At 46.6% G+C, this 26,606-nt stretch overlaps 17 non-coding genes across 17 annotated transcripts; all 17 read left to right on the top strand.

Annotated features, from left to right (window-relative positions):
• Positions 1–293: 293 nt before the first annotated feature.
• LOC142269939 (U2 spliceosomal RNA) lies at positions 294–484 on the top strand. The gene has a single exon (XR_012735320.1). It is a non-coding gene; the product is annotated as a U2 spliceosomal RNA (small nuclear RNA).
• Positions 485–1,871: 1,387 nt separating this feature from the next.
• Positions 1,872–2,062, top strand: LOC142269938 (U2 spliceosomal RNA). The gene has a single exon (XR_012735319.1). It is a non-coding gene; the product is annotated as a U2 spliceosomal RNA (small nuclear RNA).
• A 1,387-nt stretch (positions 2,063–3,449) lies between these two features.
• LOC142269937 (U2 spliceosomal RNA) lies at positions 3,450–3,640 on the top strand. Its single transcript, XR_012735318.1, has one exon. It is a non-coding gene; the product is annotated as a U2 spliceosomal RNA (small nuclear RNA).
• Positions 3,641–5,027: 1,387 nt separating this feature from the next.
• LOC142269936 (U2 spliceosomal RNA) lies at positions 5,028–5,218 on the top strand. The gene has a single exon (XR_012735317.1). It is a non-coding gene; the product is annotated as a U2 spliceosomal RNA (small nuclear RNA).
• A 1,387-nt stretch (positions 5,219–6,605) lies between these two features.
• On the top strand, positions 6,606–6,796 carry LOC142269935 (U2 spliceosomal RNA). Its single transcript, XR_012735316.1, has one exon. It is a non-coding gene; the product is annotated as a U2 spliceosomal RNA (small nuclear RNA).
• A 1,387-nt stretch (positions 6,797–8,183) lies between these two features.
• On the top strand, positions 8,184–8,374 carry LOC142269933 (U2 spliceosomal RNA). Its single transcript, XR_012735314.1, has one exon. It is a non-coding gene; the product is annotated as a U2 spliceosomal RNA (small nuclear RNA).
• A 2,192-nt stretch (positions 8,375–10,566) lies between these two features.
• Positions 10,567–10,757, top strand: LOC142269931 (U2 spliceosomal RNA). Its single transcript, XR_012735313.1, has one exon. It is a non-coding gene; the product is annotated as a U2 spliceosomal RNA (small nuclear RNA).
• Positions 10,758–12,144: 1,387 nt separating this feature from the next.
• On the top strand, positions 12,145–12,335 carry LOC142269930 (U2 spliceosomal RNA). The gene has a single exon (XR_012735312.1). It is a non-coding gene; the product is annotated as a U2 spliceosomal RNA (small nuclear RNA).
• A 1,387-nt stretch (positions 12,336–13,722) lies between these two features.
• Positions 13,723–13,913, top strand: LOC142269929 (U2 spliceosomal RNA). The gene has a single exon (XR_012735311.1). It is a non-coding gene; the product is annotated as a U2 spliceosomal RNA (small nuclear RNA).
• Positions 13,914–15,300: 1,387 nt separating this feature from the next.
• Positions 15,301–15,491, top strand: LOC142269902 (U2 spliceosomal RNA). The gene has a single exon (XR_012735288.1). It is a non-coding gene; the product is annotated as a U2 spliceosomal RNA (small nuclear RNA).
• Positions 15,492–16,878: 1,387 nt separating this feature from the next.
• LOC142269928 (U2 spliceosomal RNA) lies at positions 16,879–17,069 on the top strand. Its single transcript, XR_012735310.1, has one exon. It is a non-coding gene; the product is annotated as a U2 spliceosomal RNA (small nuclear RNA).
• A 1,379-nt stretch (positions 17,070–18,448) lies between these two features.
• On the top strand, positions 18,449–18,639 carry LOC142269927 (U2 spliceosomal RNA). The gene has a single exon (XR_012735309.1). It is a non-coding gene; the product is annotated as a U2 spliceosomal RNA (small nuclear RNA).
• A 1,387-nt stretch (positions 18,640–20,026) lies between these two features.
• LOC142269926 (U2 spliceosomal RNA) lies at positions 20,027–20,217 on the top strand. The gene has a single exon (XR_012735308.1). It is a non-coding gene; the product is annotated as a U2 spliceosomal RNA (small nuclear RNA).
• A 1,387-nt stretch (positions 20,218–21,604) lies between these two features.
• On the top strand, positions 21,605–21,795 carry LOC142269925 (U2 spliceosomal RNA). Its single transcript, XR_012735307.1, has one exon. It is a non-coding gene; the product is annotated as a U2 spliceosomal RNA (small nuclear RNA).
• Positions 21,796–23,183: 1,388 nt separating this feature from the next.
• Positions 23,184–23,374, top strand: LOC142269924 (U2 spliceosomal RNA). Its single transcript, XR_012735306.1, has one exon. It is a non-coding gene; the product is annotated as a U2 spliceosomal RNA (small nuclear RNA).
• Positions 23,375–24,763: 1,389 nt separating this feature from the next.
• On the top strand, positions 24,764–24,956 carry LOC142269901 (U2 spliceosomal RNA). The gene has a single exon (XR_012735287.1). It is a non-coding gene; the product is annotated as a U2 spliceosomal RNA (small nuclear RNA).
• Positions 24,957–26,342: 1,386 nt separating this feature from the next.
• Positions 26,343–26,530, top strand: LOC142269908 (U2 spliceosomal RNA). The gene has a single exon (XR_012735294.1). It is a non-coding gene; the product is annotated as a U2 spliceosomal RNA (small nuclear RNA).
• The last annotated feature ends 76 nt before the right edge of the window (positions 26,531–26,606 follow it).

The following is a 26,606-nucleotide window of genomic DNA, read 5'->3' as shown; positions in this document are numbered from 1 at the left end:
AGTCAGGCAACCTGTCCTGTCCGTCTTTTTGTATCGTGAATTGGAAAGACTGCAAGGGGGAGGGGAGTTGCTTGCGCCCTAAAGGAGGAGTTATTCAGATTCATTGCAGTGGGCGGCGGCTGCAAAACGCACCATTCTTCTTGTTTTGGCTCTGCAAAGCAGCCTTTTCAAGGGTTGGCTTGGGTGACAAAATGTCTTGTGTAGGCGTGGGTTTGTCTCCCTCTCGCTCTCTCTCCCTAAGATGTGTCCGGCATAGGCCAGGGTGCCACTCGAGGCCCAAACCAATTCTGGTTATCGCTTCTCGGCCTTTTGGCTAAGATCAAGTGTAGTATCTGTTCTTATCAGTTTAATATCTGATACGTCCCCTATCTGGGGACCATATATTAAATGGATTTTTAGAACAGGGAGATGGAAAAAGAGCTTGCTCTGTCCACTCCACGCATTGACCTGGTATTGCAGTACCTCCAGGAACGGTGCACCCCTTCTTAACCCAGTTTCCAAAAGCAGAACTCAATTCACCTGATTCATATTAGCCCGATTTAATGAATTGGAAGAAAGCATACGTCTTCATATGCACCTCAATTTGGCCCATTCACTTTTCACACTTCCTCCTTTTGTTTTTTATCTTTCACACTTTTGACTTTCTTTATTCATCCAAATAGCAAACTCATCACCACTCAACCTGACCAACTCGGCTATGTCCCCGTGCTGCAGTTCTCTGTCTTATCTAGATCATTTGCAATTGAATGGAATAGATCCCTTTTGGACAAAGTGGATTCACCTGCTGCTGCAGTGACCACAGGTGTGATAACATCTAGAATTGGCATCTGGTGCGATCTCTCCGCTTCCACTCCAAAGAAAGTTACCTGTTTATTCCTATCATGCATTGGTTTTTGGGGTTTTCTTTGAGTAATGATGATCTCTTTAGTAGTCTGTTGGCGCCCTCTCCTGGAGGAATAGTTTGCTTGCTCTTGGACATTCTAAAAGAGAGGTCATGATAGACATTGAGCTTCTGAGCTCAATTGGGGACAGTCATGGGTGATGAATGTTTGCAACCTACTGCGAAGCCTCATACCGCAATATAAGGAACGTCAAATACTAAGAAAGGGCGGCCTATGAAAGAATTACTACTTTCAATAAGTACACTTAAACGGCTAATTGGGAATAGAAAAACTGTAAAAAGCCCTCTGAGAAAGCCCCCCTCTAACCTTTGATAGTAAGCTTTTCTGTAGTCTGCCTGTTGATGTATTTTCCGTTTGAACTGTGCACAACATGAAGAGACGGAACACTGGCGGCTTGTCACAATGCCCCCCGATGACATCACAATAGCGCTGCTGCCTAGAAAACAAGCTGCGCAGAAGAAGTTGTTCTTTGGGTGGGAGGGTGGGCTAGTGGAAGGAGGGGGCAATCTCTTTTTTTCCCGGGTGGTAGGGGGATGACAGGAGAAGGGAAGCGGGTGGTGAGAAAGGTACAGAGGGCAGGGTTTGGGGGCTGGGAAGGAAAGGGAAAAGATTAGGGTTTGGGGATGATGAAAGGGCTTTCTACGGGTAAGGATGGCAAAGGGTGGCAGTGACGGAAAGTCAGGCAACCTGTCCTGTCCGTCTTTTTGTATCGTGAATTGGAAAGACTGCAAGGGGGAGGGGAGTTGCTTGCGCCCTAAAGGAGGAGTTATTCAGATTCATTGCAGTGGGCGGCGGCTGCAAAACGCACCATTCTTCTTGTTTTGGCTCTGCAAAGCAGCCTTTTCAAGGGTTGGCTTGGGTGACAAAATGTCTTGTGTAGGCGTGGGTTTGTCTCCCTCTCGCTCTCTCTCCCTAAGATGTGTCCGGCATAGGCCAGGGTGCCACTCGAGGCCCAAACCAATTCTGGTTATCGCTTCTCGGCCTTTTGGCTAAGATCAAGTGTAGTATCTGTTCTTATCAGTTTAATATCTGATACGTCCCCTATCTGGGGACCATATATTAAATGGATTTTTAGAACAGGGAGATGGAAAAAGAGCTTGCTCTGTCCACTCCACGCATTGACCTGGTATTGCAGTACCTCCAGGAACGGTGCACCCCTTCTTAACCCAGTTTCCAAAAGCAGAACTCAATTCACCTGATTCATATTAGCCCGATTTAATGAATTGGAAGAAAGCATACGTCTTCATATGCACCTCAATTTGGCCCATTCATTTTTCACACTTCCTCCTTTTGTTTTTTATCTTTCACACTTTTGACTTTCTTTATTCATCCAAATAGCAAACTCATCACCACTCAACCTGACCAACTCGGCTATGTCCCCGTGCTGCAGTTCTCTGTCTTATCTAGATCATTTGCAATTGAATGGAATAGATCCCTTTTGGACAAAGTGGATTCACCTGCTGCTGCAGTGACCACAGGTGTGATAACATCTAGAATTGGCATCTGGTGCGATCTCTCCGCTTCCACTCCAAAGAAAGTTACCTGTTTATTCCTATCATGCATTGGTTTTTGGGGTTTTCTTTGAGTAATGATGATCTCTTTAGTAGTCTGTTGGCGCCCTCTCCTGGAGGAATAGTTTGCTTGCTCTTGGACATTCTAAAAGAGAGGTCATGATAGACATTGAGCTTCTGAGCTCAATTGGGGACAGTCATGGGTGATGAATGTTTGCAACCTACTGCGAAGCCTCATACCGCAATATAAGGAACGTCAAATACTAAGAAAGGGCGGCCTATGAAAGAATTACTACTTTCAATAAGTACACTTAAACGGCTAATTGGGAATAGAAAAACTGTAAAAAGCCCTCTGAGAAAGCCCCCCTCTAACCTTTGATAGTAAGCTTTTCTGTAGTCTGCCTGTTGATGTATTTTCCGTTTGAACTGTGCACAACATGAAGAGACGGAACACTGGCGGCTTGTCACAATGCCCCCCGATGACATCACAATAGCGCTGCTGCCTAGAAAACAAGCTGCGCAGAAGAAGTTGTTCTTTGGGTGGGAGGGTGGGCTAGTGGAAGGAGGGGGCAATCTCTTTTTTTCCCGGGTGGTAGGGGGATGACAGGAGAAGGGAAGCGGGTGGTGAGAAAGGTACAGAGGGCAGGGTTTGGGGGCTGGGAAGGAAAGGGAAAAGATTAGGGTTTGGGGATGATGAAAGGGCTTTCTACGGGTAAGGATGGCAAAGGGTGGCAGTGACGGAAAGTCAGGCAACCTGTCCTGTCCGTCTTTTTGTATCGTGAATTGGAAAGACTGCAAGGGGGAGGGGAGTTGCTTGCGCCCTAAAGGAGGAGTTATTCAGATTCATTGCAGTGGGCGGCGGCTGCAAAACGCACCATTCTTCTTGTTTTGGCTCTGCAAAGCAGCCTTTTCAAGGGTTGGCTTGGGTGACAAAATGTCTTGTGTAGGCGTGGGTTTGTCTCCCTCTCGCTCTCTCTCCCTAAGATGTGTCCGGCATAGGCCAGGGTGCCACTCGAGGCCCAAACCAATTCTGGTTATCGCTTCTCGGCCTTTTGGCTAAGATCAAGTGTAGTATCTGTTCTTATCAGTTTAATATCTGATACGTCCCCTATCTGGGGACCATATATTAAATGGATTTTTAGAACAGGGAGATGGAAAAAGAGCTTGCTCTGTCCACTCCACGCATTGACCTGGTATTGCAGTACCTCCAGGAACGGTGCACCCCTTCTTAACCCAGTTTCCAAAAGCAGAACTCAATTCACCTGATTCATATTAGCCCGATTTAATGAATTGGAAGAAAGCATACGTCTTCATATGCACCTCAATTTGGCCCATTCACTTTTCACACTTCCTCCTTTTGTTTTTTATCTTTCACACTTTTGACTTTCTTTATTCATCCAAATAGCAAACTCATCACCACTCAACCTGACCAACTCGGCTATGTCCCCGTGCTGCAGTTCTCTGTCTTATCTAGATCATTTGCAATTGAATGGAATAGATCCCTTTTGGACAAAGTGGATTCACCTGCTGCTGCAGTGACCACAGGTGTGATAACATCTAGAATTGGCATCTGGTGCGATCTCTCCGCTTCCACTCCAAAGAAAGTTACCTGTTTATTCCTATCATGCATTGGTTTTTGGGGTTTTCTTTGAGTAATGATGATCTCTTTAGTAGTCTGTTGGCGCCCTCTCCTGGAGGAATAGTTTGCTTGCTCTTGGACATTCTAAAAGAGAGGTCATGATAGACATTGAGCTTCTGAGCTCAATTGGGGACAGTCATGGGTGATGAATGTTTGCAACCTACTGCGAAGCCTCATACCGCAATATAAGGAACGTCAAATACTAAGAAAGGGCGGCCTATGAAAGAATTACTACTTTCAATAAGTACACTTAAACGGCTAATTGGGAATAGAAAAACTGTAAAAAGCCCTCTGAGAAAGCCCCCCTCTAACCTTTGATAGTAAGCTTTTCTGTAGTCTGCCTGTTGATGTATTTTCCGTTTGAACTGTGCACAACATGAAGAGACGGAACACTGGCGGCTTGTCACAATGCCCCCCGATGACATCACAATAGCGCTGCTGCCTAGAAAACAAGCTGCGCAGAAGAAGTTGTTCTTTGGGTGGGAGGGTGGGCTAGTGGAAGGAGGGGGCAATCTCTTTTTTTCCCGGGTGGTAGGGGGATGACAGGAGAAGGGAAGCGGGTGGTGAGAAAGGTACAGAGGGCAGGGTTTGGGGGCTGGGAAGGAAAGGGAAAAGATTAGGGTTTGGGGATGATGAAAGGGCTTTCTACGGGTAAGGATGGCAAAGGGTGGCAGTGACGGAAAGTCAGGCAACCTGTCCTGTCCGTCTTTTTGTATCGTGAATTGGAAAGACTGCAAGGGGGAGGGGAGTTGCTTGCGCCCTAAAGGAGGAGTTATTCAGATTCATTGCAGTGGGCGGCGGCTGCAAAACGCACCATTCTTCTTGTTTTGGCTCTGCAAAGCAGCCTTTTCAAGGGTTGGCTTGGGTGACAAAATGTCTTGTGTAGGCGTGGGTTTGTCTCCCTCTCGCTCTCTCTCCCTAAGATGTGTCCGGCATAGGCCAGGGTGCCACTCGAGGCCCAAACCAATTCTGGTTATCGCTTCTCGGCCTTTTGGCTAAGATCAAGTGTAGTATCTGTTCTTATCAGTTTAATATCTGATACGTCCCCTATCTGGGGACCATATATTAAATGGATTTTTAGAACAGGGAGATGGAAAAAGAGCTTGCTCTGTCCACTCCACGCATTGACCTGGTATTGCAGTACCTCCAGGAACGGTGCACCCCTTCTTAACCCAGTTTCCAAAAGCAGAACTCAATTCACCTGATTCATATTAGCCCGATTTAATGAATTGGAAGAAAGCATACGTCTTCATATGCACCTCAATTTGGCCCATTCACTTTTCACACTTCCTCCTTTTGTTTTTTATCTTTCACACTTTTGACTTTCTTTATTCATCCAAATAGCAAACTCATCACCACTCAACCTGACCAACTCGGCTATGTCCCCGTGCTGCAGTTCTCTGTCTTATCTAGATCATTTGCAATTGAATGGAATAGATCCCTTTTGGACAAAGTGGATTCACCTGCTGCTGCAGTGACCACAGGTGTGATAACATCTAGAATTGGCATCTGGTGCGATCTCTCCGCTTCCACTCCAAAGAAAGTTACCTGTTTATTCCTATCATGCATTGGTTTTTGGGGTTTTCTTTGAGTAATGATGATCTCTTTAGTAGTCTGTTGGCGCCCTCTCCTGGAGGAATAGTTTGCTTGCTCTTGGACATTCTAAAAGAGAGGTCATGATAGACATTGAGCTTCTGAGCTCAATTGGGGACAGTCATGGGTGATGAATGTTTGCAACCTACTGCGAAGCCTCATACCGCAATATAAGGAACGTCAAATACTAAGAAAGGGCGGCCTATGAAAGAATTACTACTTTCAATAAGTACACTTAAACGGCTAATTGGGAATAGAAAAACTGTAAAAAGCCCTCTGAGAAAGCCCCCCTCTAACCTTTGATAGTAAGCTTTTCTGTAGTCTGCCTGTTGATGTATTTTCCGTTTGAACTGTGCACAACATGAAGAGACGGAACACTGGCGGCTTGTCACAATGCCCCCCGATGACATCACAATAGCGCTGCTGCCTAGAAAACAAGCTGCGCAGAAGAAGTTGTTCTTTGGGTGGGAGGGTGGGCTAGTGGAAGGAGGGGGCAATCTCTTTTTTTCCCGGGTGGTAGGGGGATGACAGGAGAAGGGAAGCGGGTGGTGAGAAAGGTACAGAGGGCAGGGTTTGGGGGCTGGGAAGGAAAGGGAAAAGATTAGGGTTTGGGGATGATGAAAGGGCTTTCTACGGGTAAGGATGGCAAAGGGTGGCAGTGACGGAAAGTCAGGCAACCTGTCCTGTCCGTCTTTTTGTATCGTGAATTGGAAAGACTGCAAGGGGGAGGGGAGTTGCTTGCGCCCTAAAGGAGGAGTTATTCAGATTCATTGCAGTGGGCGGCGGCTGCAAAACGCACCATTCTTCTTGTTTTGGCTCTGCAAAGCAGCCTTTTCAAGGGTTGGCTTGGGTGACAAAATGTCTTGTGTAGGCGTGGGTTTGTCTCCCTCTCGCTCTCTCTCCCTAAGATGTGTCCGGCATAGGCCAGGGTGCCACTCGAGGCCCAAACCAATTCTGGTTATCGCTTCTCGGCCTTTTGGCTAAGATCAAGTGTAGTATCTGTTCTTATCAGTTTAATATCTGATACGTCCCCTATCTGGGGACCATATATTAAATGGATTTTTAGAACAGGGAGATGGAAAAAGAGCTTGCTCTGTCCACTCCACGCATTGACCTGGTATTGCAGTACCTCCAGGAACGGTGCACCCCTTCTTAACCCAGTTTCCAAAAGCAGAACTCAATTCACCTGATTCATATTAGCCCGATTTAATGAATTGGAAGAAAGCATACGTCTTCATATGCACCTCAATTTGGCCCATTCACTTTTCACACTTCCTCCTTTTGTTTTTTATCTTTCACACTTTTGACTTTCTTTATTCATCCAAATAGCAAACTCATCACCACTCAACCTGACCAACTCGGCTATGTCCCCGTGCTGCAGTTCTCTGTCTTATCTAGATCATTTGCAATTGAATGGAATAGATCCCTTTTGGACAAAGTGGATTCACCTGCTGCTGCAGTGACCACAGGTGTGATAACATCTAGAATTGGCATCTGGTGCGATCTCTCCGCTTCCACTCCAAAGAAAGTTACCTGTTTATTCCTATCATGCATTGGTTTTTGGGGTTTTCTTTGAGTAATGATGATCTCTTTAGTAGTCTGTTGGCGCCCTCTCCTGGAGGAATAGTTTGCTTGCTCTTGGACATTCTAAAAGAGAGGTCATGATAGACATTGAGCTTCTGAGCTCAATTGGGGACAGTCATGGGTGATGAATGTTTGCAACCTACTGCGAAGCCTCATACCGCAATATAAGGAACGTCAAATACTAAGAAAGGGCGGCCTATGAAAGAATTACTACTTTCAATAAGTACACTTAAACGGCTAATTGGGAATAGAAAAACTGTAAAAAGCCCTCTGAGAAAGCCCCCCTCTAACCTTTGATAGTAAGCTTTTCTGTAGTCTGCCTGTTGATGTATTTTCCGTTTGAACTGTGCACAACATGAAGAGACGGAACACTGGCGGCTTGTCACAATGCCCCCCGATGACATCACAATAGCGCTGCTGCCTAGAAAACAAGCTGCGCAGAAGAAGTTGTTCTTTGGGTGGGAGGGTGGGCTAGTGGAAGGAGGGGGCAATCTCTTTTTTTCCCGGGTGGTAGGGGGATGACAGGAGAAGGGAAGCGGGTGGTGAGAAAGGTACAGAGGGCAGGGTTTGGGGGCTGGGAAGGAAAGGGAAAAGATTAGGGTTTGGGGATGATGAAAGGGCTTTCTACGGGTAAGGATGGCAAAGGGTGGCAGTGACGGAAAGTCAGGCAACCTGTCCTGTCCGTCTTTTTGTATCGTGAATTGGAAAGACTGCAAGGGGGAGGGGAGTTGCTTGCGCCCTAAAGGAGGAGTTATTCAGATTCATTGCAGTGGGCGGCGGCTGCAAAACGCACCATTCTTCTTGTTTTGGCTCTGCAAAGCAGCCTTTTCAAGGGTTGGCTTGGGTGACAAAATGTCTTGTGTAGGCGTGGGTTTGTCTCCCTCTCGCTCTCTCTCCCTAAGATGTGTCCGGCATAGGCCAGGGTGCCACTCGAGGCCCAAACCAATTCTGGTTATCGCTTCTCGGCCTTTTGGCTAAGATCAAGTGTAGTATCTGTTCTTATCAGTTTAATATCTGATACGTCCCCTATCTGGGGACCATATATTAAATGGATTTTTAGAACAGGGAGATGGAAAAAGAGCTTGCTCTGTCCACTCCACGCATTGACCTGGTATTGCAGTACCTCCAGGAACGGTGCACCCCTTCTTAACCCAGTTTCCAAAAGCAGAACTCAATTCACCTGATTCATATTAGCCCGATTTAATGAATTGGAAGAAAGCATACGTCTTCATATGCACCTCAATTTGGCCCATTCACTTTTCACACTTCCTCCTTTTGTTTTTTATCTTTCACACTTTTGACTTTCTTTATTCATCCAAATAGCAAACTCATCACCACTCAACCTGACCAACTCGGCTATGTCCCCGTGCTGCAGTTCTCTGTCTTATCTAGATCATTTGCAATTGAATGGAATAGATCCCTTTTGGACAAAGTGGATTCACCTGCTGCTGCAGTGACCACAGGTGTGATAACATCTAGAATTGGCATCTGGTGCGATCTCTCCGCTTCCACTCCAAAGAAAGTTACCTGTTTATTCCTATCATGCATTGGTTTTTGGGGTTTTCTTTGAGTAATGATGATCTCTTTAGTAGTCTGTTGGCGCCCTCTCCTGGAGGAATAGTTTGCTTGCTCTTGGACATTCTAAAAGAGAGGTCATGATAGACATTGAGCTTCTGAGCTCAATTGGGGACAGTCATGGGTGATGAATGTTTGCAACCTACTGCGAAGCCTCATACCGCAATATAAGGAACGTCAAATACTAAGAAAGGGCGGCCTATGAAAGAATTACTACTTTCAATAAGTACACTTAAACGGCTAATTGGGAATAGAAAAACTGTAAAAAGCCCTCTGAGAAAGCCCCCCTCTAACCTTTGATAGTAAGCTTTTCTGTAGTCTGCCTGTTGATGTATTTTCCGTTTGAACTGTGCACAACATGAAGAGACGGAACACTGGCGGCTTGTCACAATGCCCCCCGATGACATCACAATAGCGCTGCTGCCTAGAAAACAAGCTGCGCAGAAGAAGTTGTTCTTTGGGTGGGAGGGTGGGCTAGTGGAAGGAGGGGGCAATCTCTTTTTTTCCCGGGTGGTAGGGGGATGACAGGAGAAGGGAAGCGGGTGGTGAGAAAGGTACAGAGGGCAGGGTTTGGGGGCTGGGAAGGAAAGGGAAAAGATTAGGGTTTGGGGATGATGAAAGGGCTTTCTACGGGTAAGGATGGCAAAGGGTGGCAGTGACGGAAAGTCAGGCAACCTGTCCTGTCCGTCTTTTTGTATCGTGAATTGGAAAGACTGCAAGGGGGAGGGGAGTTGCTTGCGCCCTAAAGGAGGAGTTATTCAGATTCATTGCAGTGGGCGGCGGCTGCAAAACGCACCATTCTTCTTGTTTTGGCTCTGCAAAGCAGCCTTTTCAAGGGTTGGCTTGGGTGACAAAATGTCTTGTGTAGGCGTGGGTTTGTCTCCCTCTCGCTCTCTCTCCCTAAGATGTGTCCGGCATAGGCCAGGGTGCCACTCGAGGCCCAAACCAATTCTGGTTATCGCTTCTCGGCCTTTTGGCTAAGATCAAGTGTAGTGTTGTTCGAAGAGGTGGTTTAAGCTCCAGGCCACCTTAGTACAATGATACAATGCACACTGGAAGGTTGCGCTTGCTAGTACTCTGGGTGGATAGTATATTCATCTAGAGGAAAACATGGCCCTACCAGGATCGAGGCTATTAGACTGAGTAAGGGTGGGGGGGCTATGGTACAACGTGCCCCAGGACTGACGACCCTGGAGTGAGTCTGAGCTTGCTGGCTTGGGACCCCGGCAAGCCTTGGGCTCTGTAGCACACCGTACCTTGCTTTTTCATGGAGGGTGGGCTAGTGGAAGGAGGGGGCAATCTCTTTTTTTCCCGGGTGGTAGGGGGATGACAGGAGAAGGGAAGCGGGTGGTGAGAAAGGTACAGAGGGCAGGGTTTGGGGGCTGGGAAGGAAAGGGAAAAGATTAGGGTTTGGGGATGATGAAAGGGCTTTCTACGGGTAAGGATGGCAAAGGGTGGCAGTGACGGAAAGTCAGGCAACCTGTCCTGTCCGTCTTTTTGTATCGTGAATTGGAAAGACTGCAAGGGGGAGGGGAGTTGCTTGCGCCCTAAAGGAGGAGTTATTCAGATTCATTGCAGTGGGCGGCGGCTGCAAAACGCACCATTCTTCTTGTTTTGGCTCTGCAAAGCAGCCTTTTCAAGGGTTGGCTTGGGTGACAAAATGTCTTGTGTAGGCGTGGGTTTGTCTCCCTCTCGCTCTCTCTCCCTAAGATGTGTCCGGCATAGGCCAGGGTGCCACTCGAGGCCCAAACCAATTCTGGTTATCGCTTCTCGGCCTTTTGGCTAAGATCAAGTGTAGTATCTGTTCTTATCAGTTTAATATCTGATACGTCCCCTATCTGGGGACCATATATTAAATGGATTTTTAGAACAGGGAGATGGAAAAAGAGCTTGCTCTGTCCACTCCACGCATTGACCTGGTATTGCAGTACCTCCAGGAACGGTGCACCCCTTCTTAACCCAGTTTCCAAAAGCAGAACTCAATTCACCTGATTCATATTAGCCCGATTTAATGAATTGGAAGAAAGCATACGTCTTCATATGCACCTCAATTTGGCCCATTCACTTTTCACACTTCCTCCTTTTGTTTTTTATCTTTCACACTTTTGACTTTCTTTATTCATCCAAATAGCAAACTCATCACCACTCAACCTGACCAACTCGGCTATGTCCCCGTGCTGCAGTTCTCTGTCTTATCTAGATCATTTGCAATTGAATGGAATAGATCCCTTTTGGACAAAGTGGATTCACCTGCTGCTGCAGTGACCACAGGTGTGATAACATCTAGAATTGGCATCTGGTGCGATCTCTCCGCTTCCACTCCAAAGAAAGTTACCTGTTTATTCCTATCATGCATTGGTTTTTGGGGTTTTCTTTGAGTAATGATGATCTCTTTAGTAGTCTGTTGGCGCCCTCTCCTGGAGGAATAGTTTGCTTGCTCTTGGACATTCTAAAAGAGAGGTCATGATAGACATTGAGCTTCTGAGCTCAATTGGGGACAGTCATGGGTGATGAATGTTTGCAACCTACTGCGAAGCCTCATACCGCAATATAAGGAACGTCAAATACTAAGAAAGGGCGGCCTATGAAAGAATTACTACTTTCAATAAGTACACTTAAACGGCTAATTGGGAATAGAAAAACTGTAAAAAGCCCTCTGAGAAAGCCCCCCTCTAACCTTTGATAGTAAGCTTTTCTGTAGTCTGCCTGTTGATGTATTTTCCGTTTGAACTGTGCACAACATGAAGAGACGGAACACTGGCGGCTTGTCACAATGCCCCCCGATGACATCACAATAGCGCTGCTGCCTAGAAAACAAGCTGCGCAGAAGAAGTTGTTCTTTGGGTGGGAGGGTGGGCTAGTGGAAGGAGGGGGCAATCTCTTTTTTTCCCGGGTGGTAGGGGGATGACAGGAGAAGGGAAGCGGGTGGTGAGAAAGGTACAGAGGGCAGGGTTTGGGGGCTGGGAAGGAAAGGGAAAAGATTAGGGTTTGGGGATGATGAAAGGGCTTTCTACGGGTAAGGATGGCAAAGGGTGGCAGTGACGGAAAGTCAGGCAACCTGTCCTGTCCGTCTTTTTGTATCGTGAATTGGAAAGACTGCAAGGGGGAGGGGAGTTGCTTGCGCCCTAAAGGAGGAGTTATTCAGATTCATTGCAGTGGGCGGTGGCTGCAAAACGCACCATTCTTCTTGTTTTGGCTCTGCAAAGCAGCCTTTTCAAGGGTTGGCTTGGGTGACAAAATGTCTTGTGTAGGCGTGGGTTTGTCTCCCTCTCGCTCTCTCTCCCTAAGATGTGTCCGGCATAGGCCAGGGTGCCACTCGAGGCCCAAACCAATTCTGGTTATCGCTTCTCGGCCTTTTGGCTAAGATCAAGTGTAGTATCTGTTCTTATCAGTTTAATATCTGATACGTCCCCTATCTGGGGACCATATATTAAATGGATTTTTAGAACAGGGAGATGGAAAAAGAGCTTGCTCTGTCCACTCCACGCATTGACCTGGTATTGCAGTACCTCCAGGAACGGTGCACCCCTTCTTAACCCAGTTTCCAAAAGCAGAACTCAATTCACCTGATTCATATTAGCCCGATTTAATGAATTGGAAGAAAGCATACGTCTTCATATGCACCTCAATTTGGCCCATTCACTTTTCACACTTCCTCCTTTTGTTTTTTATCTTTCACACTTTTGACTTTCTTTATTCATCCAAATAGCAAACTCATCACCACTCAACCTGACCAACTCGGCTATGTCCCCGTGCTGCAGTTCTCTGTCTTATCTAGATCATTTGCAATTGAATGGAATAGATCCCTTTTGGACAAAGTGGATTCACCTGCTGCTGCAGTGACCACAGGTGTGATAACATCTAGAATTGGCATCTGGTGCGATCTCTCCGCTTCCACTCCAAAGAAAGTTACCTGTTTATTCCTATCATGCATTGGTTTTTGGGGTTTTCTTTGAGTAATGATGATCTCTTTAGTAGTCTGTTGGCGCCCTCTCCTGGAGGAATAGTTTGCTTGCTCTTGGACATTCTAAAAGAGAGGTCATGATAGACATTGAGCTTCTGAGCTCAATTGGGGACAGTCATGGGTGATGAATGTTTGCAACCTACTGCGAAGCCTCATACCGCAATATAAGGAACGTCAAATACTAAGAAAGGGCGGCCTATGAAAGAATTACTACTTTCAATAAGTACACTTAAACGGCTAATTGGGAATAGAAAAACTGTAAAAAGCCCTCTGAGAAAGCCCCCCTCTAACCTTTGATAGTAAGCTTTTCTGTAGTCTGCCTGTTGATGTATTTTCCGTTTGAACTGTGCACAACATGAAGAGACGGAACACTGGCGGCTTGTCACAATGCCCCCCGATGACATCACAATAGCGCTGCTGCCTAGAAAACAAGCTGCGCAGAAGAAGTTGTTCTTTGGGTGGGAGGGTGGGCTAGTGGAAGGAGGGGGCAATCTCTTTTTTTCCCGGGTGGTAGGGGGATGACAGGAGAAGGGAAGCGGGTGGTGAGAAAGGTACAGAGGGCAGGGTTTGGGGGCTGGGAAGGAAAGGGAAAAGATTAGGGTTTGGGGATGATGAAAGGGCTTTCTACGGGTAAGGATGGCAAAGGGTGGCAGTGACGGAAAGTCAGGCAACCTGTCCTGTCCGTCTTTTTGTATCGTGAATTGGAAAGACTGCAAGGGGGAGGGGAGTTGCTTGCGCCCTAAAGGAGGAGTTATTCAGATTCATTGCAGTGGGCGGCGGCTGCAAAACGCACCATTCTTCTTGTTTTGGCTCTGCAAAGCAGCCTTTTCAAGGGTTGGCTTGGGTGACAAAATGTCTTGTGTAGGCGTGGGTTTGTCTCCCTCTCGCTCTCTCTCCCTAAGATGTGTCCGGCATAGGCCAGGGTGCCACTCGAGGCCCAAACCAATTCTGGTTATCGCTTCTCGGCCTTTTGGCTAAGATCAAGTGTAGTATCTGTTCTTATCAGTTTAATATCTGATACGTCCCCTATCTGGGGACCATATATTAAATGGATTTTTAGAACAGGGAGATGGAAAAAGAGCTTGCTCTGTCCACTCCACGCATTGACCTGGTATTGCAGTACCTCCAGGAACGGTGCACCCCTTCTTAACCCAGTTTCCAAAAGCAGAACTCAATTCACCTGATTCATATTAGCCCGATTTAATGAATTGGAAGAAAGCATACGTCTTCATATGCACCTCAATTTGGCCCATTCACTTTTCACACTTCCTCCTTTTGTTTTTTATCTTTCACACTTTTGACTTTCTTTATTCATCCAAATAGCAAACTCATCACCACTCAACCTGACCAACTCGGCTATGTCCCCGTGCTGCAGTTCTCTGTCTTATCTAGATCATTTGCAATTGAATGGAATAGATCCCTTTTGGACAAAGTGGATTCACCTGCTGCTGCAGTGACCACAGGTGTGATAACATCTAGAATTGGCATCTGGTGCGATCTCTCCGCTTCCACTCCAAAGAAAGTTACCTGTTTATTCCTATCATGCATTGGTTTTTGGGGTTTTCTTTGAGTAATGATGATCTCTTTAGTAGTCTGTTGGCGCCCTCTCCTGGAGGAATAGTTTGCTTGCTCTTGGACATTCTAAAAGAGAGGTCATGATAGACATTGAGCTTCTGAGCTCAATTGGGGACAGTCATGGGTGATGAATGTTTGCAACCTACTGCGAAGCCTCATACCGCAATATAAGGAACGTCAAATACTAAGAAAGGGCGGCCTATGAAAGAATTACTACTTTCAATAAGTACACTTAAACGGCTAATTGGGAATAGAAAAACTGTAAAAAGCCCTCTGAGAAAGCCCCCCTCTAACCTTTGATAGTAAGCTTTTCTGTAGTCTGCCTGTTGATGTATTTTCCGTTTGAACTGTGCACAACATGAAGAGACGGAACACTGGCGGCTTGTCACAATGCCCCCCGATGACATCACAATAGCGCTGCTGCCTAGAAAACAAGCTGCGCAGAAGAAGTTGTTCTTTGGGTGGGAGGGTGGGCTAGTGGAAGGAGGGGGCAATCTCTTTTTTTCCCGGGTGGTAGGGGGATGACAGGAGAAGGGAAGCGGGTGGTGAGAAAGGTACAGAGGGCAGGGTTTGGGGGCTGGGAAGGAAAGGGAAAAGATTAGGGTTTGGGGATGATGAAAGGGCTTTCTACGGGTAAGGATGGCAAAGGGTGGCAGTGACGGAAAGTCAGGCAACCTGTCCTGTCCGTCTTTTTGTATCGTGAATTGGAAAGACTGCAAGGGGGAGGGGAGTTGCTTGCGCCCTAAAGGAGGAGTTATTCAGATTCATTGCAGTGGGCGGCGGCTGCAAAACGCACCATTCTTCTTGTTTTGGCTCTGCAAAGCAGCCTTTTCAAGGGTTGGCTTGGGTGACAAAATGTCTTGTGTAGGCGTGGGTTTGTCTCCCTCTCGCTCTCTCTCCCTAAGATGTGTCCGGCATAGGCCAGGGTGCCACTCGAGGCCCAAACCAATTCTGGTTATCGCTTCTCGGCCTTTTGGCTAAGATCAAGTGTAGTATCTGTTCTTATCAGTTTAATATCTGATACGTCCCCTATCTGGGGACCATATATTAAATGGATTTTTAGAACAGGGAGATGGAAAAAGAGCTTGCTCTGTCCACTCCACGCATTGACCTAGTATTGCAGTACCTCCAGGAACGGTGCACCCCTTCTTAACCCAGTTTCCAAAAGCAGAACTCAATTCACCTGATTCATATTAGCCCGATTTAATGAATTGGAAGAAAGCATACGTCTTCATATGCACCTCAATTTGGCCCATTCACTTTTCACACTTCCTCCTTTTGTTTTTTATCTTTCACACTTTTGACTTTCTTTATTCATCCAAATAGCAAACTCATCACCACTCAACCTGACCAACTCGGCTATGTCCCCGTGCTGCAGTTCTCTGTCTTATCTAGATCATTTGCAATTGAATGGAATAGATCCCTTTTGGACAAAGTGGATTCACCTGCTGCTGCAGTGACCACAGGTGTGATAACATCTAGAATTGGCATCTGGTGCGATCTCTCCGCTTCCACTCCAAAGAAAGTTACCTGTTTATTCCTATCATGCATTGGTTTTTGGGGTTTTCTTTGAGTAATGATGATCTCTTTAGTAGTCTGTTGGCGCCCTCTCCTGGAGGAATAGTTTGCTTGCTCTTGGACATTCTAAAAGAGAGGTCATGATAGACATTGAGCTTCTGAGCTCAATTGGGGACAGTCATGGGTGATGAATGTTTGCAACCTACTGCGAAGCCTCATACCGCAATATAAGGAACGTCAAATACTAAGAAAGGGCGGCCTATGAAAGAATTACTACTTTCAATAAGTACACTTAAACGGCTAATTGGGAATAGAAAAACTGTAAAAAGCCCTCTGAGAAAGCCCCCCTCTAACCTTTGATAGTAAGCTTTTCTGTAGTCTGCCTGTTGATGTATTTTCCGTTTGAACTGTGCACAACATGAAGAGACGGAACACTGGCGGCTTGTCACAATGCCCCCCGATGACATCACAATAGCGCTGCTGCCTAGAAAACAAGCTGCGCAGAAGAAGTTGTTCTTTGGGTGGGAGGGTGGGCTAGTGGAAGGAGGGGGCAATCTCTTTTTTTCCCGGGTGGTAGGGGGATGACAGGAGAAGGGAAGCGGGTGGTGAGAAAGGTACAGAGGGCAGGGTTTGGGGGCTGGGAAGGAAAGGGAAAAGATTAGGGTTTGGGGATGATGAAAGGGCTTTCTACGGGTAAGGATGGCAAAGGGTGGCAGTGACGGAAAGTCAGGCAACCTGTCCTGTCCGTCTTTTTGTATCGTGAATTGGAAAGACTGCAAGGGGGAGGGGAGTTGCTTGCGCCCTAAAGGAGGAGTTATTCAGATTCATTGCAGTGGGCGGCGGCTGCAAAACGCACCATTCTTCTTGTTTTGGCTCTGCAAAGCAGCCTTTTCAAGGGTTGGCTTGGGTGACAAAATGTCTTGTGTAGGCGTGGGTTTGTCTCCCTCTCGCTCTCTCTCCCTAAGATGTGTCCGGCATAGGCCAGGGTGCCACTCGAGGCCCAAACCAATTCTGGTTATCGCTTCTCGGCCTTTTGGCTAAGATCAAGTGTAGTATCTGTTCTTATCAGTTTAATATCTGATACGTCCCCTATCTGGGGACCATATATTAAATGGATTTTTAGAACAGGGAGATGGAAAAAGAGCTTGCTCTGTCCACTCCACGCATTGACCTGGTATTGCAGTACCTCCAGGAACGGTGCACCCCTTCTTAACCCAGTTTCCAAAAGCAGAACTCAATTCACCTGATTCATATTAGCCCGATTTAATGAATTGGAAGAAAGCATACGTCTTCATATGCACCTCAATTTGGCCCATTCACTTTTCACACTTCCTCCTTTTGTTTTTTATCTTTCACACTTTTGACTTTCTTTATTCATCCAAATAGCAAACTCATCACCACTCAACCTGACCAACTCGGCTATGTCCCCGTGCTGCAGTTCTCTGTCTTATCTAGATCATTTGCAATTGAATGGAATAGATCCCTTTTGGACAAAGTGGATTCACCTGCTGCTGCAGTGACCACAGGTGTGATAACATCTAGAATTGGCATCTGGTGCGATCTCTCCGCTTCCACTCCAAAGAAAGTTACCTGTTTATTCCTATCATGCATTGGTTTTTGGGGTTTTCTTTGAGTAATGATGATCTCTTTAGTAGTCTGTTGGCGCCCTCTCCTGGAGGAATAGTTTGCTTGCTCTTGGACATTCTAAAAGAGAGGTCATGATAGACATTGAGCTTCTGAGCTCAATTGGGGACAGTCATGGGTGATGAATGTTTGCAACCTACTTCATACCGCAATATAAGGAACGTCAAATACTAAGAAAGGGCGGCCTATGAAAGAATTACTACTTTCAATAAGTACACTTAAACGGCTAATTGGGAATAGAAAAACTGTAAAAAGCCCTCTGAGAAAGCCCCCCTCTAACCTTTGATAGTAAGCTTTTCTGTAGTCTGCCTGTTGATGTATTTTCCGTTTGAACTGTGCACAACATGAAGAGACGGAACACTGGCGGCTTGTCACAATGCCCCCCGATGACATCACAATAGCGCTGCTGCCTAGAAAACAAGCTGCGCAGAAGAAGTTGTTCTTTGGGTGGGAGGGTGGGCTAGTGGAAGGAGGGGGCAATCTCTTTTTTTCCCGGGTGGTAGGGGGATGACAGGAGAAGGGAAGCGGGTGGTGAGAAAGGTACAGAGGGCAGGGTTTGGGGGCTGGGAAGGAAAGGGAAAAGATTAGGGTTTGGGGATGATGAAAGGGCTTTCTACGGGTAAGGATGGCAAAGGGTGGCAGTGACGGAAAGTCAGGCAACCTGTCCTGTCCGTCTTTTTGTATCGTGAATTGGAAAGACTGCAAGGGGGAGGGGAGTTGCTTGCGCCCTAAAGGAGGAGTTATTCAGATTCATTGCAGTGGGCGGCGGCTGCAAAACGCACCATTCTTCTTGTTTTGGCTCTGCAAAGCAGCCTTTTCAAGGGTTGGCTTGGGTGACAAAATGTCTTGTGTAGGCGTGGGTTTGTCTCCCTCTCGCTCTCTCTCCCTAAGATGTGTCCGGCATAGGCCAGGGTGCCACTCGAGGCCCAAACCAATTCTGGTTATCGCTTCTCGGCCTTTTGGCTAAGATCAAGTGTAGTATCTGTTCTTATCAGTTTAATATCTGATACGTCCCCTATCTGGGGACCATATATTAAATGGATTTTTAGAACAGGGAGATGGAAAAAGAGCTTGCTCTGTCCACTCCACGCATTGACCTGGTATTGCAGTACCTCCAGGAACGGTGCACCCCTTCTTAACCCAGTTTCCAAAAGCAGAACTCAATTCACCTGATTCATATTAGCCCGATTTAATGAATTGGAAGAAAGCATACGTCTTCATATGCACCTCAATTTGGCCCATTCACTTTTCACACTTCCTCCTTTTGTTTTTTATCTTTCACACTTTTGACTTTCTTTATTCATCCAAATAGCAAACTCATCACCACTCAACCTGACCAACTCGGCTATGTCCCCGTGCTGCAGTTCTCTGTCTTATCTAGATCATTTGCAATTGAATGGAATAGATCCCTTTTGGACAAAGTGGATTCACCTGCTGCTGCAGTGACCACAGGTGTGATAACATCTAGAATTGGCATCTGGTGCGATCTCTCCGCTTCCACTCCAAAGAAAGTTACCTGTTTATTCCTATCATGCATTGGTTTTTGGGGTTTTCTTTGAGTAATGATGATCTCTTTAGTAGTCTGTTGGCGCCCTCTCCTGGAGGAATAGTTTGCTTGCTCTTGGACATTCTAAAAGAGAGGTCATGATAGACATTGAGCTTCTGAGCTCAATTGGGGACAGTCATGGGTGATGAATGTTTGCAACCTACTGCGAAGCCTCATACCGCAATATAAGGAACGTCAAATACTAAGAAAGGGCGGCCTATGAAAGAATTACTACTTTCAATAAGTACACTTAAACGGCTAATTGGGAATAGAAAAACTGTAAAAAGCCCTCTGAGAAAGCCCCCCTCTAACCTTTGATAGTAAGCTTTTCTGTAGTCTGCCTGTTGATGTATTTTCCGTTTGAACTGTGCACAACATGAAGAGACGGAACACTGGCGGCTTGTCACAATGCCCCCCGATGACATCACAATAGCGCTGCTGCCTAGAAAACAAGCTGCGCAGAAGAAGTTGTTCTTTGGGTGGGAGGGTGGGCTAGTGGAAGGAGGGGGCAATCTCTTTTTTTCCCGGGTGGTAGGGGGATGACAGGAGAAGGGAAGCGGGTGGTGAGAAAGGTACAGAGGGCAGGGTTTGGGGGCTGGGAAGGAAAGGGAAAAGATTAGGGTTTGGGGATGATGAAAGGGCTTTCTACGGGTAAGGATGGCAAAGGGTGGCAGTGACGGAAAGTCAGGCAACCTGTCCTGTCCGTCTTTTTGTATCGTGAATTGGAAAGACTGCAAGGGGGAGGGGAGTTGCTTGCGCCCTAAAGGAGGAGTTATTCAGATTCATTGCAGTGGGCGGCGGCTGCAAAACGCACCATTCTTCTTGTTTTGGCTCTGCAAAGCAGCCTTTTCAAGGGTTGGCTTGGGTGACAAAATGTCTTGTGTAGGCGTGGGTTTGTCTCCCTCTCGCTCTCTCTCCCTAAGATGTGTCCGGCATAGGCCAGGGTGCCACTCGAGGCCCAAACCAATTCTGGTTATCGCTTCTCGGCCTTTTGGCTAAGATCAAGTGTAGTATCTGTTCTTATCAGTTTAATATCTGATACGTCCCCTATCTGGGGACCATATATTAAATGGATTTTTAGAACAGGGAGATGGAAAAAGAGCTTGCTCTGTCCACTCCACGCATTGACCTGGTATTGCAGTACCTCCAGGAACGGTGCACCCCTTCTTAACCCAGTTTCCAAAAGCAGAACTCAATTCACCTGATTCATATTAGCCCGATTTAATGAATTGGAAGAAAGCATACGTCTTCATATGCACCTCAATTTGGCCCATTCACTTTTCACACTTCCTCCTTTTGTTTTTTATCTTTCACACTTTTGACTTTCTTTATTCATCCAAATAGCAAACTCATCACCACTCAACCTGACCAACTCGGCTATGTCCCCGTGCTGCAGTTCTCTGTCTTATCTAGATCATTTGCAATTGAATGGAATAGATCCCTTTTGGACAAAGTGGATTCACCTGCTGCTGCAGTGACCACAGGTGTGATAACATCTAGAATTGGCATCTGGTGCGATCTCTCCGCTTCCACTCCAAAGAAAGTTACCTGTTTATTCCTATCATGCATTGGTTTTTGGGGTTTTCTTTGAGTAATGATGATCTCTTTAGTAGTCTGTTGGCGCCCTCTCCTGGAGGAATAGTTTGCTTGCTCTTGGACATTCTAAAAGAGAGGTCATGATAGACATTGAGCTTCTGAGCTCAATTGGGGACAGTCATGGGTGATGAATGTTTGCAACCTACTGCGAAGCCTCATACCGCAATATAAGGAACGTCAAATACTAAGAAAGGGCGGCCTATGAAAGAATTACTACTTTCAATAAGTACACTTAAACGGCTAATTGGGAATAGAAAAACTGTAAAAAGCCCTCTGAGAAAGCCCCCCTCTAACCTTTGATAGTAAGCTTTTCTGTAGTCTGCCTGTTGATGTATTTTCCGTTTGAACTGTGCACAACATGAAGAGACGGAACACTGGCGGCTTGTCACAATGCCCCCCGATGACATCACAATAGCGCTGCTGCCTAGAAAACAAGCTGCGCAGAAGAAGTTGTTCTTTGGGTGGGAGGGTGGGCTAGTGGAAGGAGGGGGCAATCTCTTTTTTTCCCGGGTGGTAGGGGGATGACAGGAGAAGGGAAGCGGGTGGTGAGAAAGGTACAGAGGGCAGGGTTTGGGGGCTGGGAAGGAAAGGGAAAAGATTAGGGTTTGGGGATGATGAAAGGGCTTTCTACGGGTAAGGATGGCAAAGGGTGGCAGTGACGGAAAGTCAGGCAACCTGTCCTGTCCGTCTTTTTGTATCGTGAATTGGAAAGACTGCAAGGGGGAGGGGAGTTGCTTGCGCCCTAAAGGAGGAGTTATTCAGATTCATTGCAGTGGGCGGCGGCTGCAAAACGCACCATTCTTCTTGTTTTGGCTCTGCAAAGCAGCCTTTTCAAGGGTTGGCTTGGGTGACAAAATGTCTTGTGTAGGCGTGGGTTTGTCTCCCTCTCGCTCTCTCTCCCTAAGATGTGTCCGGCATAGGCCAGGGTGCCACTCGAGGCCCAAACCAATTCTGGTTATCGCTTCTCGGCCTTTTGGCTAAGATCAAGTGTAGTATCTGTTCTTATCAGTTTAATATCTGATACGTCCCCTATCTGGGGACCATATATTAAATGGATTTTTAGAACAGGGAGATGGAAAAAGAGCTTGCTCTGTCCACTCCACGCATTGACCTGGTATTGCAGTACCTCCAGGAACGGTGCACCCCTTCTTAACCCAGTTTCCAAAAGCAGAACTCAATTCACCTGATTCATATTAGCCCGATTTAATGAATTGGAAGAAAGCATACGTCTTCATATGCACCTCAATTTGGCCCATTCACTTTTCACACTTCCTCCTTTTGTTTTTTATCTTTCACACTTTTGACTTTCTTTATTCATCCAAATAGCAAACTCATCACCACTCAACCTGACCAACTCGGCTATGTCCCCGTGCTGCAGTTCTCTGTCTTATCTAGATCATTTGCAATTGAATGGAATAGATCCCTTTTGGACAAAGTGGATTCACCTGCTGCTTGCAGTGACCACAGGTGTGATAACATCTAGAATTGGCATCTGGTGCGATCTCTCCGCTTCCACTCCAAAGAAAGTTACCTGTTTATTCCTATCATGCATTGGTTTTTGGGGTTTTCTTTGAGTAATGATGATCTCTTTAGTAGTCTGTTGGCGCCCTCTCCTGGAGGAATAGTTTGCTTGCTCTTGGACATTCTAAAAGAGAGGTCATGATAGACATTGAGCTTCTGAGCTCAATTGGGGACAGTCATGGGTGATGAATGTTTGCAACCTACTGCGAAGCCTCATACCGCAATATAAGGAACGTCAAATACTAAGAAAGGGCGGCCTATGAAAGAATTACTACTTTCAATAAGTACACTTAAACGGCTAATTGGGAATAGAAAAACTGTAAAAAGCCCTCTGAGAAAGCCCCCCTCTAACCTTTGATAGTAAGCTTTTCTGTAGTCTGCCTGTTGATGTATTTTCCGTTTGAACTGTGCACAACATGAAGAGACGGAACACTGGCGGCTTGTCACAATGCCCCCCGATGACATCACAATAGCGCTGCTGCCTAGAAAACAAGCTGCGCAGAAGAAGTTGTTCTTTGGGTGGGAGGGTGGGCTAGTGGAAGGAGGGGGCAATCTCTTTTTTTCCCGGGTGGTAGGGGGATGACAGGAGAAGGGAAGCGGGTGGTGAGAAAGGTACAGAGGGCAGGGTTTGGGGGCTGGGAAGGAAAGGGAAAAGATTAGGGTTTGGGGATGATGAAAGGGCTTTCTACGGGTAAGGATGGCAAAGGGTGGCAGTGACGGAAAGTCAGGCAACCTGTCCTGTCCGTCTTTTTGTATCGTGAATTGGAAAGACTGCAAGGGGGAGGGGAGTTGCTTGCGCCCTAAAGGAGGAGTTATTCAGATTCATTGCAGTGGGCGGCGGCTGCAAAACGCACCATTCTTCTTGTTTTGGCTCTGCAAAGCAGCCTTTTCAAGGGTTGGCTTGGGTGACAAAATGTCTTGTGTAGGCGTGGGTTTGTCTCCCTCTCGCTCTCTCTCCCTAAGATGTGTCCGGCATAGGCCAGGGTGCCACTCGAGGCCCAAACCAATTCTGGTTATCGCTTCTCGGCCTTTTGGCTAAGATCAAGTGTAGTATCTGTTCTTATCAGTTTAATATCTGATACGTCCCCTATCTGGGGACCATATATTAAATGGATTTTTAGAACAGGGAGATGGAAAAAGAGCTTGCTCTGTCCACTCCACGCATTGACCTGGTATTGCAGTACCTCCAGGAACGGTGCACCCCTTCTTAACCCAGTTTCCAAAAGCAGAACTCAATTCACCTGATTCATATTAGCCCGATTTAATGAATTGGAAGAAAGCATACGTCTTCATATGCACCTCAATTTGGCCCATTCACTTTTCACACTTCCTCCTTTTGTTTTTTATCTTTCACACTTTTGACTTTCTTTATTCATCCAAATAGCAAACTCATCACCACTCAACCTGACCAACTCGGCTATGTCCCCGTGCTGCAGTTCTCTGTCTTATCTAGATCATTTGCAATTGAATGGAATAGATCCCTTTTGGACAAAGTGGATTCACCTGCTGCTGCAGTGACCACAGGTGTGATAACATCTAGAATTGGCATCTGGTGCGATCTCTCCGCTTCCACTCCAAAGAAAGTTACCTGTTTATTCCTATCATGCATTGGTTTTTGGGGTTTTCTTTGAGTAATGATGATCTCTTTAGTAGTCTGTTGGCGCCCTCTCCTGGAGGAATAGTTTGCTTGCTCTTGGACATTCTAAAAGAGAGGTCATGATAGACATTGAGCTTCTGAGCTCAATTGGGGACAGTCATGGGTGATGAATGTTTGCAACCTACTGCGAAGCCTCATACCGCAATATAAGGAACGTCAAATACTAAGAAAGGGCGGCCTATGAAAGAATTACTACTTTCAATAAGTACACTTAACGGCTAATTGGGAATAGAAAAACTGTAAAAAGCCCTCTGAGAAAGCCCCCCTCTAACCTTTGATAGTAAGCTTTTCTGTAGTCTGCCTGTTGATGTATTTTCCGTTTGAACTGTGCACAACATGAAGAGACGGAACACTGGCGGCTTGTCACAATGCCCCCCCCGATGACATCACAATAGCGCTGCTGCCTAGAAAACAAGCTGCGCAGAAGAAGTTGTTCTTTGGGTGGGAGGGTGGGCTAGTGGAAGGAGGGGGCAATCTCTTTTTTTCCGGGTGGTAGGGGGATGACAGGAGAAGGGAAGCGGGTGGTGAGAAAGGTACAGAGGGCAGGGTTTGGGGCTGGGAAGGAAAGGGAAAAGATTAGGGTTTGGGGATGATGAAAGGGCTTTCTACGGGTAAGGATGGCAAAGGGTGGCAGTGACGGAAAGTCAGGCAACCTGTCCTGTCCGTCTTTTTGTATCGTGAATTGGAAAGACTGCAAGGGGGAGGGGAGTTGCCTTGCGCCCTAAAGGAGGAGTTATTCAGATTCATTGCAGTGGGGCGGCGGCTGCAAAACGCACCATTCTTCTTGTTTTGGCTCTGCAAAGCAGCCTTTTCCAAGGGTTGGCTTGGGTGACAAAATGTCTTGTGTAGGCGTGGGTTTGTCTCCCTCTCGCTCTCTCTCCCTAAGATGTGTCCGGCATAGGCCAGGTGCCACTCGAGGCCCAAACCCAATTCTGGTTATCGCTTCTCGGCCTTTTGGCTAAGATCAAGTGTAGTATCTGTTCTTATCAGTTTAATATCTGATACGTCCCCTATCTGGGGACCCATATATTAAATGGATTTTTAGAACAGGGGAGATGGAAAAAGAGCTTGCTCTGTCCACTCCACGCATTGACCTGGTATTGCAGTACCTCCAGGAACGGTGCACCCCTTCTTAACCCAGTTTCCCAAAGCAGAACTCAATTCACCTGATTCATATTAGCCCGATTTAATGAATTGGAAGAAAGCATACGTCTTCATATGCACCTCAATTTGGCCCATTCACTTTTCACACTTCCTCCTTTTGTTTTTTATCTTTCACACTTTTGACTTTCTTTATCATCCAAATAGGCAAACTCATCACCACTCAACCTGACCAACTCGGCTATGTCCCCGTGCTGCAGTTCTCTGTCTTATCTAGATCATTTGCAATTGAATGGGAATAGATCCCTTTTGGACAAAGTGGATTCACCTGCTGCTGCAGTGACCACAGGTGTGATAACATCTAGAATTGGCATCTGGTGCGATCTCTCCGCTTCCACTCCAAAGAAAGTTACCTGTTTATTCCTATCATGCATTGGTTTTTGGGTTTTCTTTGAGTAATGATGATCTCTTTAGTAGTCTGTTGGCGCCCTCCTCCTGGAGGAATAGTTTGCTTGCCTCTGGACATTCTAAAAGAGAGGTCATGATAGACATTGAGCTTCTGAGCTCAATTGGGGACAGTCATGGGTGATGAATGTTTGCAACCTACTGCGAAGCCTCATACCGCAATATAAGGAACGTCAAATACTAAGAAAGGGCGGCCTATGAAAGAATTACTACTTTCAATAAGTACACTTAAACGGCTAATTGGGAATAGAAAAACTGTAAAAAGCCCTCTGAGAAAGCCCCCCTCTAACCTTTGATAGTAAGCTTTTCTGTAGTCTGCCTGTTGATGTATTTTCCGTTTGAACTGTGCACAACATGAAGAGACGGAACACTGGCGGCTTGTCACAATGCCCCCCCGATGACATCACAATAGCGCTGCTGCCTAGAAAACAAGCTGCGCAGAAGAAGTTGTTCTTTGGGTGGAGGGTGGGCTAGTGGAAGGAGGGGGCAATCTCTTTTTTTCCCGGGTGGTAGGGGGATGACAGGAGAAGGGAAGCGGGTGGTGAGAAAGTACAGAGGGCAGGGTTGGGGCTGGGAAGGAAAGGGAAAAGATTAGGGTTTGGGGATGATGAAAGGGCTTTCTACGGGTAAGGATGGCAAAGGGTGGCAGTGACGGAAAGTCAGGCAACCTGTCCTGTCCGTCTTTTTGTATCGTGAATTGGAAAGACTGCAAGGGGGAGGGGAGTTGCTTGCGCCCCTAAAGGAGGAGTTATTCAGATTCATTGGCAGTGGGCGGCGGCTGCAAAACGCACCATTCTTCTTGTTTTGCTCTGCAAAGCAGCCTTTTCAAGGGTGGCTTGGGTGACAAAATGTCTTGTGTAGGCGTGGGTTTGTCTCCCTCTCGCTCTCTCTCCCTAAGATGTGTCCGGCATAGGCCAGGGTGCCTACTCGAGGACCAAACCAATTCTGGTTATCGCTTCTCGGCCTTTTGGCTAAGATCAAGTGTAGTATCTGTTCTTATCAGTCGCTTCTCGGCCTTTTGGCTAAGATCAAGTGTAGTGTTGTTTCGAAGAGGTGGTTTAAGCTCCAGGCCACCTTAGTACAATGATACAATGCCACACTGGAAGGTTGCGCTTGCTAGTACTCTGGGTGGATAGTATATTCATCTAGAGGAAAACATGGCCCTACCAGGATCGAGGCTATTAGACTGAGTAAGGATGGGGGGCTATGGTACAA

The sequence above is a fragment of the Anomaloglossus baeobatrachus genome, unplaced genomic scaffold, assembly GCF_048569485.1.
Source record: "Anomaloglossus baeobatrachus isolate aAnoBae1 unplaced genomic scaffold, aAnoBae1.hap1 Scaffold_3246, whole genome shotgun sequence".
Lineage (NCBI taxonomy): Eukaryota > Metazoa > Chordata > Amphibia > Anura > Aromobatidae > Anomaloglossus > Anomaloglossus baeobatrachus.
Note: the sequence above shows the minus strand (reverse complement) of the source record. Positions and strands in the feature narration are given on the sequence as shown.